We start from the raw sequence: 13,889 nt of genomic DNA on the forward strand, positions 1-13,889 counted from the left end.
AATTGTCACAGGCAATTCATTCTTTAATCGGCCAACCTAACCGTCCCTCATCACTCCTTTCGTACGACCATTATAGCCAAACGAATCCTAATTCATACCTGCCAACCTATGCTCAACAGCCAACTTCTACTGTGCATCACACCCAACATGCTCCTAGTTATTCGCAATCGTTACCTTCTGCACCTCCATCGCAGAATATCTTCCCTCCTCAGTCAACTTCCTCTGCGTCTGAAGTTTCGAATCCACACCCCCACCAAAGTCAAAACCCGCCCTCACAACCTCCTCACACGGACCTTACCAAATTAGCAAATCAAATGGCCGAGTTATCGTTAATGGTGGCACAGAACGCCATGAAAACCAATTATAGGCGTAACAGCGGACGAAAAGCGGATGCGAAGAATAGCAATAAAGGAAATAACGGTGGTAGAAAAAAGAACCATTTTGTAAAGGGCGACAAAATATCAGTCTGCTCAATTTGTTACAAAAAGAACCATGGAGCATCCACGTGTTGGAATAATCCAAAAAATACCAACCAGGGAAACGCATAGATGGGCTCGCAGGCCAAAGTCAAGCCTCTCGGGCCATTTCCGAAAAGTCGGCGCGGGCCACACAGACACCACCACAATTGAAATGTGATGGCAATCAAGAAGAGCAGGCAACAGCGGAAACTTTTAAGGATACGGACGCCAATTTTTTCACCCAGACAACCAATAATGAACATCGTGAACATGTTAAGCTGGGAATAGAAAATAATAAACTGTTACTCAATATTAATATAAATACAAGCAGTCTACCAGCTATAATAGACACTGGCTCTAGTCTCAGTCTATGGTCAAGACGGGACGTACCCCCAAAATGTACGCTAATACCATTTCAAACTCGTATCAAGGGCATTGCCAACAAAGTTATAACTTTAAAAGAAATAGCTTTAATTAAATTTAAAATTTGCAACACCACCTTCTCACATTACTTCCGCATCATAGATGCTGACTTTAATCCGATTTTTGGGAATGACATTCTCACAAGGTTTTTCTCTCAAATAGACTTGGAGAATAAATCTATATCATTATATACAAAACCTAGGAAACCTACGTTTCCAATGGAAAAACAGGAATCGGAAGAAATGTCACGAGACACTACGCACTCTTTGCACTTACAAAGGAATGGAAACTTCATCACAGCAAGTAAAATTACGATTCCGGCGAAGTCACATTTCTACTTTCCTGTATCGATTCAAAAAGAAACAATTCATGACGCTGCATTTTACACTACTCCATTACAATCATTATTAGACCGATACGGCTTACAGGCAATGACCATGAGAGTACCGAGTAACGACCTTACATTACTAATTTCCAATCCCACGTCACGAATAATAACACTAAATAAAGATACACCAGTGGCGTATACAGAGGAGGGCGTGGAAGAGTTTTCATTTACAATAGAAGACGACGAAAAGAAAGCGCATCAATTTCGTACTCAAGAAGAGGACAAACTGTCAGTGCTCCAACTTCAACTTTCATTTTAAACTTTCCTTATGTGATAATGTCTCAAACAGTGATATCAGTGACCAGTGCTTTTTAACTCTGATTTTGTGTTTCAGTGTTATAGTGATTTCCAGTGTATACTGTGCCCAATATGCAGATTCCACATGATGGCACAAACAAAAAATAATCCAGTGGCTTATTTTTTTCTACGCCCCGGGGGTGTAAGGATCCCCACGTTGCCGTATACCCACGACGCTTGGTCACCGGGTTCCTTCCCTCTTTCTCACGACGCACGGTCACCGAGAGAGAGATACCTAATCTACACCCCTCTCACGACGCTTGGTCACCGAGAGGTACCTATCCTTATACCCACGACGCTTGGTCACCGGGCTCCTATCTAATCTTACCTAAATATTAGAGGAATACTTGTTATAATTTGTGTACATAAATACTTTTGTAATAAAAGGGTGAAGGGAAAAGTCCAAATCCCGAGTACATTTATTGCTCTACCCAAGAAATTTTACAATATAAAGACTCAGGACTCTGTTGCTAAATTTAAAAAAGAACTACAGAAATATTTATTACAACCTGCTTTTACTCGATAGAGGTATACATGAATTGCTAACAGAAAAAAGAAAACTACATGATCTACAGTAACCAGTGTCATTGCTTGTTTCTAGCATCTGATATACAGATGGTGATCAGAAAAATGGAAACACCTGAACGAAATTGCAACTTACCAGGTTAATATGGTTTCGGGCCACCTTTCGCCTTCAGAACAGCCTTGATGCGACGTGGGATGGAGGCATAGAGGTCGTGAATGATAGCAAGTGGAATTTTACACCATTCCTCGTGCAGGGCATCGGCCAGTTAGTTCTGTGAGAGAAGATGGAGGTGGAAATCGTCGCTGGAGTCGCGTTTCCAAGACGGACCACAGATGTTCAATTATGTTGAGATCTGGGGATTGGGCGGGCCAGTGGAGGTGTTGAGCTTCATCCCGATGTTCCTCAAACCACGCTGCAACAACGCCAGCTGTGCTAATGGGTGCATTATCATCCTGGAAGATGACATCATTGTCCGGGAACAACATCCGGACTATAGGATGCAAGTGGTCTCCTAAAATTGCGACATAATCGTTGGCAGTGATTCGTCCGCTAAGTGTGACCACAGAACCCAATGAAAACCATGATATGGCGGCCCACAGCATCACCGAGCCGCCACCATGTTTCACAGTTGGGCGGAGACACTGCAGATCATAAGCTTCTTTGGGCGTTCTCCACACATAAACACGGCCCGTGGTTGGGAATAGGGTGAAGGATGACTCATCCGACCATATCACACGTTTTCAGTCCTCAACGGTCCAAGTTGCATAGTCGCGGCACCATTTGCGGCGTGCGAAAGCGTTATGGTCCCTGATGAGCGGTTTGGCCCGTGAAACACGACCCCATAAGTTCATGTCATGTAATTCGCGGCGGACTGATTGTCGAAACAGGGTGGGGAGGTGCTGATTGAGTTCCTCCGTCACTTGCTCCGCAGTGGCACGACGGTTCTGCGTGACAATGCGCTTTAATGCCCGGCATGACCTGTCACTCATGATTTTCTTCCGCCCACTGTTCCGCTTCCCCGATGTGGTTTTCCCGTGTGTTTTGTAGGCCGTCATCACCTTCGACACTGTCCCACGCGACACACCTAACACAGTAGCCACTGCCGTCACACGCCCTCCACATAACCGCGCACCAACAATTTGCCCTCTTTGAAAATCTGAGAGGTCTTCCATTTTACACTACCTCCGTCTGCTGCAGCCACTGGACACTGCTGTTCCACTGCGCCTGACGTAGTATGGAGACCGACCTAACACACCACCACCAGCGGTCCGGCGCTGCGGTCGCCACGACACCACTGCCAACCCATACATCTGACATGTTGCCAACTACAGGTGTTTCCATTTTTCTGATCACCATCTGTATATTCAAGTATTTCTACATAACACTGCAGGTAATAATTACTCTAACTTTATTTTTAATAATATCATGCAAAATGTAATGTATAACAAGATGTAAGATGCAAGGCTTAATTATGAACCTATAGTGTGTAATTTTCATTATTAGTGTTCTTTTTACTTTTGTGTTTATATATAAATGACGTGTCCACTTCATATGCATTGCAATACAGTGCTAAATGTATAAAAAAAGGACGAAATAAATACAATACAATACAATACGATCTACTTGGCATTTGCATCATTATCTAAATAAAATTGTAAAGTGCAGCAGTTTTGCGGGAAGTTCACACATCTTTACGGCACAAAACCTCACTTCTGATTACAAGGATTCCAACAAGTTTTCCATATCTACTAGCTTCAAATTCTCAATACGTTTTTAAGCTACCTGATATTTTTAGTGTTGACACCTAGGTTCCAAAATTTAAATCTCACAAATGGAAGAACCCATTCTTGCACATAAATTGTTATTTAGTCTATGTCAATGGAGCAAGTTTACTAGAATTTCTCATAGCTTAACAAATACAAATTTAAATTGACCGTTATTGTAAAAACAACGCCTGAATTACATTTTAAGGGTTCTGATATCAGTGAATTCTCTGTAAAAGAGGCATATTACTTTTCAACTATGATAAAAACATCTTTAAGCTGAGCTTTCAGTGATGCAACTGTGTTGAAACATACTAAAAATCAAAAGCAAATCATTTTTAGAATAGCAAGAATTTTTAGCTGAAGATCCACAAAAGAAAGTCTTAGAAGTTTAAACCAGCAATGGATGAATCTGAGAGACTTTCCCAAACGTTTAATAAGTCCTTAATTTTAGTTTTCAACCTCATGCAAAGCATTGAGCTCCGTGTTCAAGATTTATTTGGGTAAGGGAACAACTGAATGTCTATGTATTTCGTGAGTGACTGTACTCTAGCAACAGCAGTTTATTTAATTCCACCTATCTGTTTCCTCTCCTACTTTGTGGAGCTTGTTTGCTGTTTTACTTGCGAAAAGCTTATTTGCTGAGTCATACCTCGGCCGGACAAACGTAAGTGTTCAGATTTGGGAAGTTATGTAGTCAACACCATTTTCTAGCACTTTACTTCCCTAGATTGTCGAGGTATTCATTTTAAAACAGCTGGGTAAGCCTCAAAGTTCTCTATTCTTTAAAGTGGGTGAGCTTCAGACTTAAAGAATTACTACTACTCGTTAGAATGAAAAATTGGTGAACTGTAAAACGCTATACACGTTAAATTTTAATAAAATTCCAGTTTAACAAAGTGTTAATAGAATCATATTGTTTGAAACGTCGGTTCATTCTGGATTTCTACTCCAGAGGCCATGATAGCTCATACTAAATGATATCTCTATTCTAAAGACGAAACAGCATTCGACATTGACAGTGGCAGATCCAGAAATTATTTTTGCGGGGGGCTGGAACAAAATAATTTAGAAAAACAGTGGAACTCATTTTTTCTGCTCAAATTTGATAGGTAAAACCGGTCCGTCGTAATATTCTGGTATATTGTGTTTTTGGAAACACTTAAATAATCTACCTTCCTACCAAGAGATGGCGTGTCGAGGTCGGGTTGACTTACGTGACCTGCAGCAGTCACGTGCAGCCGCAGCCAGTGAAACTTGTCGAAACCAGTTGGGAAAAAGGCCTCGTTGTGTTAAGCCGGGTGAGTGTCAGTGTGTGATAATGCCGTATTCGATACCCGAGCGTGTTGCCATTGTTGAAGGGTTCATTCTCACTGGATCTTTTGTGAAAACAAAGAATTTGTTTCGGGAAAAATTTCCAGGACGTTCTGTGCCAGCAAAAAGCACCATTCAGGAATTGATTGAAAAATGGCGGCGTACAGGATCGGTTCAAAATGCTCCCAGGAACAGACGACCATCTGTCTGCACACCTGAATAAGATGCAGATGGAGGAGATAATGACAAGAAGTCCTCGAAAGTCAACCAGGAGATTGAGTCAACAGGTTCATGCGAGTGAGAGAAGTTGCAGACGTGTTTTAAGAGGACTGAAGTTAAAACCGTACCGGATAAATGTTGTGCAAGAACTGAAGGAGCCTGACCTGCAGAAGAGGGTGCATTTCTGTTCATGGCTGTTGAGCAATGTTGCCAGTGGTTTTTTGGATCCACTAATGCTCATCATAAGTGACGAGGCGTGGTTCCACCTGTCTGGGTACGTAAATTCCGAAAACAACCGGTATTGGTCGACAGAAAATCCACACGCAATCCACCAGGTACCCTTGCATGATGAGAAGATTGGTGTTTGGTGTGCCATTTCCGCCACACGCGTTATTGGGCCCATATTCTTTGAGACAACAGTGAACAGTGACGTGTATATGGGAATCCTGGAGGAGTTTTATACACACTTGACCGAAGAGGAGCGTCAGTTATGTTACTTTCAGCAGGACGGTGCAACATGCCACACATCAGCTGCATCATTGTCCCTTGTGCATGAGATGTTTACACCAGAGAGAACAATCAGCAAAGGCTTGTGGCCTCCTCGGTCACCAGACTTGTCCACGTGTGACTTTTACTTATGGGGACTGTTAAAGGGAAGAGTATACGAAACAAATCCACACACAATTGAAGAACTCAAGACCAGGATCCAGGATGTCACCAATAGCATTACAACACAAAAACTGACAAGGGTATATATGAATCTCCTCAATAGTGCTCACATGTGTGTTGAAGTGGGTGGAGGACACTTTCAGCACCTGCTGTGAAGGCTGCTGTGAAGGTGAGTAGTCATATTCAATACATTACATTTCATTTATGTGTTGTAGTTAATCATATTCAATACATTACATTTCATTTTATGTGTTCACTTTACGGGCCGGTTTTACGTGCCGCACCCTGTATAATACACTTGCATATAGTTAAAAATAGGTTAGAATAGTGGCGTTACTTGATATTCTACCTCATCTATTTAAAATGTTTATTTTATTAATATCGTTACGTTGTTCAATGTATCTCGTAATATTCTTTCTGTATTGTTAATGAGCTAAGATAAAAAAATCTTCGGGAGATACATGAAATATTTTGTAACAAAGAATACATATTACAAACTTCACGATAAAACAAAACTAAAAAATACAAAATTTATATATCTATGCTTCAATCATACAGAAATTGCAGTCTTCTGGAATGTTTCTGGGCGAAGAGATCCACTTACTTCAGGCACATCAATTGTAATATCTTTGTGAATATTCATTAGGGCTAAGTCTGTCCTGACCCATCGTTGTTCTCAGATAGGATTTTACCAATTTTAAAGTAGGAAAACTTTCTGCAGAACATGTTACTGGTAATACAGATAGAAGATGTAGCAGTTGTTTTACGTTTGGAAAAAAAATTCACAAGATGGATCTTGATAAGCGTCCGCGGCATTCTGAGGCACATTTGATTTCCCATTCCAATGTTCCCGACAAAAAATCACTTTCACTTTTGAGTTCAATTTCACTTCCACATAGTTTCACGGTAAATTTGTGAGATTTTACAACTCATTCTTCATTCAACTATGCCGTAAATGCTGTAATCAAACTAAACAAAGATCGTTTTTGAGTTTGTTAAAGAAAATCTTGAGATCAGTTCACTTATGAGGTGATCCAAAAAAGAAATATGCGCATTTATCTTGAAATATTCATGTGGGGGTATGTGCTTCTACATTTGAGCGGTTAGTTTGGCGCTTTACAGTCCTGGGAAATGTGATATTGACATAATGGAAAATAGCAACCTCTTCGGCCTTATTAAAGATCTTGCTGTAATGATCACTGCTAACACGATACTGATTGAGTAACTGTATTACATTGTCAACCATGGTATAACATTGATAAAGCTTCAAGGTAGGATTTTGAAGTTGACGAGACGAAGTAACAGTCAGTCCAAGAATTGTACTCACGATATGGAGAGTAATGACAAAGTCAAGCCTTAAAACAACAAAAAGGAGAGCAGTAGATTTTGGTGATGGATCTTTTTCATCAACAGACTTCATGGGATTTTCCGATATTACGATATGGGCATTCCTAGTGCAGAACGAAAGTCCGCAGAATCACCCGGTGTACTTCGAGACAGTACAATACTTCTTCAGTTAGCATCGCCAAACAAAAGTTCTCCACTATTACTTTGTGGGCCTGTTTACGATTTGGCTGTTAAGGCCATTGGCCCTCGTAATTGGAAAGACCAGCAGTTAATATCTAAAGCCAAACAGAAGAGGAAGATCATGCATTTTCATAATTCCGATGAAAACTTATTTATCACTTCAGCAAAATGCTCAACATTTTTAGTGTGAGTGACCTTAAATCCCTCTTGCTTTGATTTTTGGTGGGGCTTCAGTCCCAAAGCCCCCCTTTAAACCCGCTACTGGACATTGATGAACAATGCAGAAGTACAGTGTTTTACATTATCAAACTTGTTACATTTAAGGAATAAACTAAATAATGTTACCTTATGCATTACATTGTTTCAGTTCTTATTAATTTTAAAATGTTAACGTATTCCCCTATTTCATATAACAAAAAAGAAAGAAAAGAAAAATGTAAGAAAACGAAATGGAATTCGATTTGGTTTTTGGTTTGTAATACTACGGGTTACACACCTACAGGACTGATAGTATTGTAATAGGAACGAGGTAAACATTTCTTCATTCACTTTCACAAAAATTATGATTTTGCCATCTCAAAATTTAAAATATGAAACAAATGAATTATTCTATTTGTTAAGAAAACCTTGCGGAAAGACTTTATGTTACGAATCAGAGAATAATAGCTGGTTTATCATTCTTTTCAATAGTGAGCCTATATAAAGCGTGAACTCACACCTCAACTTGAGATTCGAACCATATGAACTAGTACCGAGAATCGAACCCTGGTCTCTCGCGCTCGAGAGGATAATAGTTGTATAGTGATAATACTTTATACCCTGTTTTCAGTTATAGCATTTTACATTTACAATTCCTACAATATTCTCCTAAACGAATTTAAAAATAAAGGAGTTGATGAAGGGTTATTCAAAGAAATGTTCCCATCTGCGGTTAGGTTAGGAGATGGCAATAAAAAAAAAAAAACACACAGAAATAACTTAATCTCAAGGATTTGAACACAAGAACGCATAATTAACAAACTACTCGCTCAACCCGCTCGACTATTTGTTACGCTAGATTCTCTGTTCCAAACGAGGTTTTGTTTACAGTCAGATACGACTGCGTTTGCGGCAAATAACTAGAAGTTACATCTCTTGCAACCTATAAGGCTATTTTTCGCACAAGCCATCTTCCCTTTTATGACACACTAACTGAAACAGGTTGAATCTGTGAAATGATGAGGATTAGAGTGTTCGTTAATAATAACAAATACACATAATAAAATTTGATGAAGAAAAATTAATTGTCTCAACTAATGGACGTCTCTTCATAGGGTCTTAACTGGCTCATCGGGACTTTCATGAAGAATTGTAACTACCTAACAGCTTTGTGCAACCTCAAGGCACTGATTGACGTAGGTAAGTGGTTACCATATTGGATTTTCAATCAGGAGATCGGGATTTGAATCCCCGTAGGACCGAACTTCTAACATGCTTTAATTTCACTTTCAATTCATACTCAGCGTGATAAGCAAGATGTTCTTCTGTGGATTAGGAAAGAGATTTTGGAATAACTGGGAATTAGAAGAGGACCATGAATAGAGACAAAGATTTACTTACTTGTTTCCCTCAATTGTTCCAGATTTCATATTTTCGTTTTGTTACAATCATCTTCTAACTCATGTGTAATCAGTGGTTTCTTTTCTTTCTACTCATATGTAGTATATAGTGAAATAATATGTACACAACGAGTTATAATATATTTGATTTGTGGACACTCATTGAACAACACACTCCAAATAAAAGAGATTAATCTTAAGATGAAGATTTTTTCGTGCATCATTTGCACAGCAAAGGCCTTTTTCTGTGCTCCACTGGCTTACCAACTACCGTCGGTGGCTTAAAATGTTATCTGTAAGTTGCGTTGCATATGTCTATGCGTTTGCGATACCAATAGAAGTATTGGGCTCGACCTAAAGGAGTTATCAGTCAGGGATACAATTACTTTTGTGGATGATTGTACCTGGACCAAAGTACCCCTCCCAAAAAGAATAGAACCAAAATTGATGGAGCCTGTAAGCATACGTCATCAATACGTATAAAGTCCGTTTTTACCATCGTGTAATAATAATTTAGTGTAAGGTACCTTGTGTGATGTGCATGTATAGGCACACGAGTATTTTTGGAAATTAGGCATTATATGGTTCGTCTCTCCAAATATTTAAGAACCCAATTTGATAAATGATTTTGAAAGGTGCTTTTCTTTTCTGAAACCACCTTAGATGTTATTTTATGATTTATCTATGGGTGATATATCAAATTAAACAAAGTTTGAACCCTTCATACACACCAGGTCTAAGGTACCTCTCCCAAAATTTTGGAACCATACCTGATAGATATAATTTGGAAGAAACTTTTTCTAAGTTTTATAGGATATACAAGTTTCTATCACAATCAAGATCCAGAATTGAGGTACCCGTTGTCAAAATCTAGGAACAAAATTTGTGAGATGAATTCATTAATAATTTCATATTGATTTTAATATTTAGCATTGAGTAATAATGATACGTTGGCATATACTGCATCATTGTTTTAACAGAAAATGTTCTGACGTCACATGTGTAAACTTTCTTATCTTCGAAAGTAAAACTACTCGTATGACAGAGTGATGGCAACAGCCATAGGTATATTAAGTAATAGTACTTTGTTTACTTTGTAATATCCTGAATATTTATCTTTAATTCACTAGTTGAACAGATACACGATGAAGAAAATTACGTTTAGAAAAATAGAAGGTACAGGTGAGAGTTCCGTTTGGGTCAGGCCCCAGGGCTGTACGGCTTTATAGTTCAATGACCTCGGTATTGACAGGATCTGACGGGGTTGGCACCACATTTCTGCCTCCTCATTCATCAGGTTTCCCAAGGTACCCGTTTCACAGAGATTGGGTGAGCTCCTAAGTCACATTTGGGCTAGGGTAAAACAATATAATAAATAAAGGGTGCTTTTTTTTTTTTTTTTTTTTTTTTTTTTTTTTTTTTTTTTTTTAGAGGCGAAGAACTTTAAACTGGCAACACTCTTTTCTGTGACAGTTAATAGTACAGTTCTCGATTGTTTTGAGGTTAGTATGGTTTGACAATTCATCATGAACAGACTCACGCCGGAGCAATGTTTGCAAATTGTGCAAATTTATTTTGAAAATCATGGTTCAATTCGACAAACTCATCGGGCATTACGTGCATTTTACAGTGCTCATAATCGTCCATCATAATGATTAATTCGAGAAAATATGGATCGTTTTCGTAATAAGTTTACTATAAACGATATACGCATCCCGTAAGATGTCGTACACTGCGGACATAACAAGCGATTGATCGTCACAGTAGTATTGATGACGATTCAAATGTCAAGTCGTCGTCGTGCTGAACATTTGAACTTGTGTCCAGGAACTTTATGGAAAATTTTGCATAAAAAATTTGGTTTACGTGCTTCCAAGATTCAACTGGTACAGGAATTGAAGCCAGAAACCAGAAACAATGGAACACTTGGAAGCCAACATTCGACGCGGTATTGCCGAAATACAACATGATTGACTGCGAAAAATGTGTGAAAATTGGATCTTCAGATTACAGCTGCGGTGGCCACATGCCCAAACTCATATTCAGCCCTTAATGCCATAAAATGATCTGTCAAATAAAGCCAATTTCATGGATATTTAAAAAAAATCTGTGCTTTATTTCAACATAAAGTTCTCCGCGTCAAAAAAAAAAAAAAAAAAAAAAAAAGTCCCATCGAGAATAGAAATTGGGTTTGTCCTGTTAGTAAATATACACCTTGTCGACTAACCATTGTAGTTAAAATTTTATCAAATTAGGCACATGTAGTTTCATAAAACATGGACACTTTAACGGATTTTGTAAATTAGCTACATATTGTGTACTGTGTTTCTTTTAACCAAACAGTTATATATTATTGTATATTTAATCAAGTATTAAAATACCTTATTTTGATACAAGAAATAAATAAGAAAAACTTTAATATTAATATGCAGATTGCATTGCAGAGTAGAATGCTTTCCATATACTTCGAGGAAAGCTTTTATCCATATGAGCATGTAGGTTCTGATTTCTTTCTTAAAAATATTTTTAATCTTAACAAAATGTCATCTTCGAAAACTTCCGGTTAAAGTGGGATGTGGATCACTATTCGGGTTTTATTCAAGGTTTGATATACCCACTGAGAACTGAACTCGCAAACATACAAACACAAAACACGATCGTTAGCCATTTAGCTAGGAAGAGGTACGCAGTTTACAATAATTCCGGAGTTAAGAATGAAGAAATAAAATCAGCAATCAACATGCTATAATATTATACTATTTACAAATTTTTAATTTCACATAATTTATGTCGAGAGCTGCTTCGTGGCTAAGCGGTTAGCGTACGCACCTTTGGTGCGGGAGACCCGAGTTCGATTCCTGGCGGGAGCTCATGTGGTTCGGATTTCACGTTAATCAGTAGGTCCTGTCTGATAGCCTCGTTGCTGAAAAGAACATTAATCTCAAAACCAACTCAACTCAACAATTTTTGTCGAGACTATTGAGATAAATCGAGACTATTTGTCAACCGAGACTGTATACAGCCTCGTCTTCTCTCGATACCATCCCTAATCTAAACCCGCGCCAAGTGAACTTCGTAGTGGACAAAGGTTGTGTGCGTGGATTTTCTCTGTGTTCTCCTGTTTTCTTCTAGTTATTTCATTCTACCTTTATTATCCACAGCATCATCACCGTCCCCCATAGCCTCAATGCATAACCGTGGGATATTAAACTCAAAAATTAATAAGGAAATAAAATAAAACAAACAGGACTCGGTCACCAACAGTTTTCGGGTTGTGATTTTTACTTCAGGCTTCAAAAGATGTTTTAATTCTAATTGCAAATGTAAAAAGAGGAACGCTGTATCTATCAGCTATTAATTTTTTTTGTTGGGGTATTATGCATTATTTATTCATCGTATCTATCATATATATATATATATATATATATATATATATATATATATATATATATATATATATATATATATATATATATATATATATATATATGGTGTGTTAATGAACTATACAAAAAACCGGAAGAGGAGATTGTATGGAGCTACGGGGAAAAAGTGGACCGTTTCAGAGCTTTTCCACGTTCAAAATTGTGGAAAAGCTACATTTCAACACGCGTTATTTGGAATTATAGAAACCATGGAGCTGGCAGTCCCCGACACTTCCGACTTCTCACCGAAGCATTCTGTGCTCGCTGTTGTCAAGGCTTACCTATAGATTACTTTGGAATCACCTTGAAATCAAAGCATATCTAAGAATTCTATTGGAAGAATGTCGGGGAATTATGTCCTCTACGGAAACCCTTGGGCAACCGTTATACATCGGTCAAATATGCATTTTTAGATGGTGTATGTGTGACTTCCTTTATGCTGATATAGGCTGCCATTCCACAGTTTCTCAAATTGGAAATAATGCGTGTTAAAATACAACTTTTACACAATTTTGGGCGGCCCTAGCTCTGGAACTGTGCACTTTTTCCCATAAGTTTACATGGACTTTTTATTATTGTTATTTTGATGTGAAGAATCACCTCTTGCAGTTTGTCGGCATAGTTCGTTATCACCCTGTATATGATTTTTTTTAATGCTACCTAAATAAGACAAGGTGCAGAATTCTTGGTGGAGGAAGTGGACTTTCCCCTAACAAAATGTTATATAAACAGTAAGGTGAGTTGAAAAGAGGCCAAAAATTAAAAAAAAAAACTTTTTTTTCCGAAATTCGGTTTTGGATAGGTGGCAAAAATTGCATCATATCGTAGTACTTTACCATGGAAAATTTCAATACTCGAAAATAATTTTTAGCCGGGGCGCAATGCGCCTTAAGCTTAATAGATTTTGTAAATAAGTACACATTTATTGTGTATTTACATAGCTCTTCGCTTGAAATAGACTGTAATTTGAAGGTGTTAAGATTCGTTGTCGTGTGCAAACTTTGTGGTGAACAAACACCGTGTGCGTGGGTTTTCTCGGGGTTCTCCCGTTTCCTCCCACTTTCTTCATTCCACCATTTCATTCATCACTCATCATCACCGTCTCCTTTAGCCTAACCGGCATAACCGTGGGACGTAAAACTCAGAGATTTCATTTCGTTGTCGTGTGCAGGTGGATTTCTAAAGCTACTGAAGTTCATATTCTATGTTACAGACTACATCAGCTCAGAACTCACCACGAGGAGGTTGCTGCCGTCGAGTTCAATCCCACCCAGCCACAAGT

The 13,889-nt window shown here is 38.5% G+C and overlaps 1 protein-coding gene across 2 annotated transcripts in view; it reads right to left on the bottom strand.

Annotated features, from left to right (window-relative positions):
- The window catches only part of LOC145693093 (oxysterol-binding protein 1-like), a 327,552-nt gene that overhangs the window by 270,716 nt on the left and 42,947 nt on the right, over positions 1-13,889 (bottom strand). The gene's annotated exons all lie outside the window — the stretch shown is intronic.

Source organism: Thermobia domestica, chromosome 8 (assembly GCF_964235325.1).
Source record: "Thermobia domestica chromosome 8, izTheDome1.hap1.1, whole genome shotgun sequence".
Lineage (NCBI taxonomy): Eukaryota > Metazoa > Arthropoda > Insecta > Zygentoma > Lepismatidae > Thermobia > Thermobia domestica.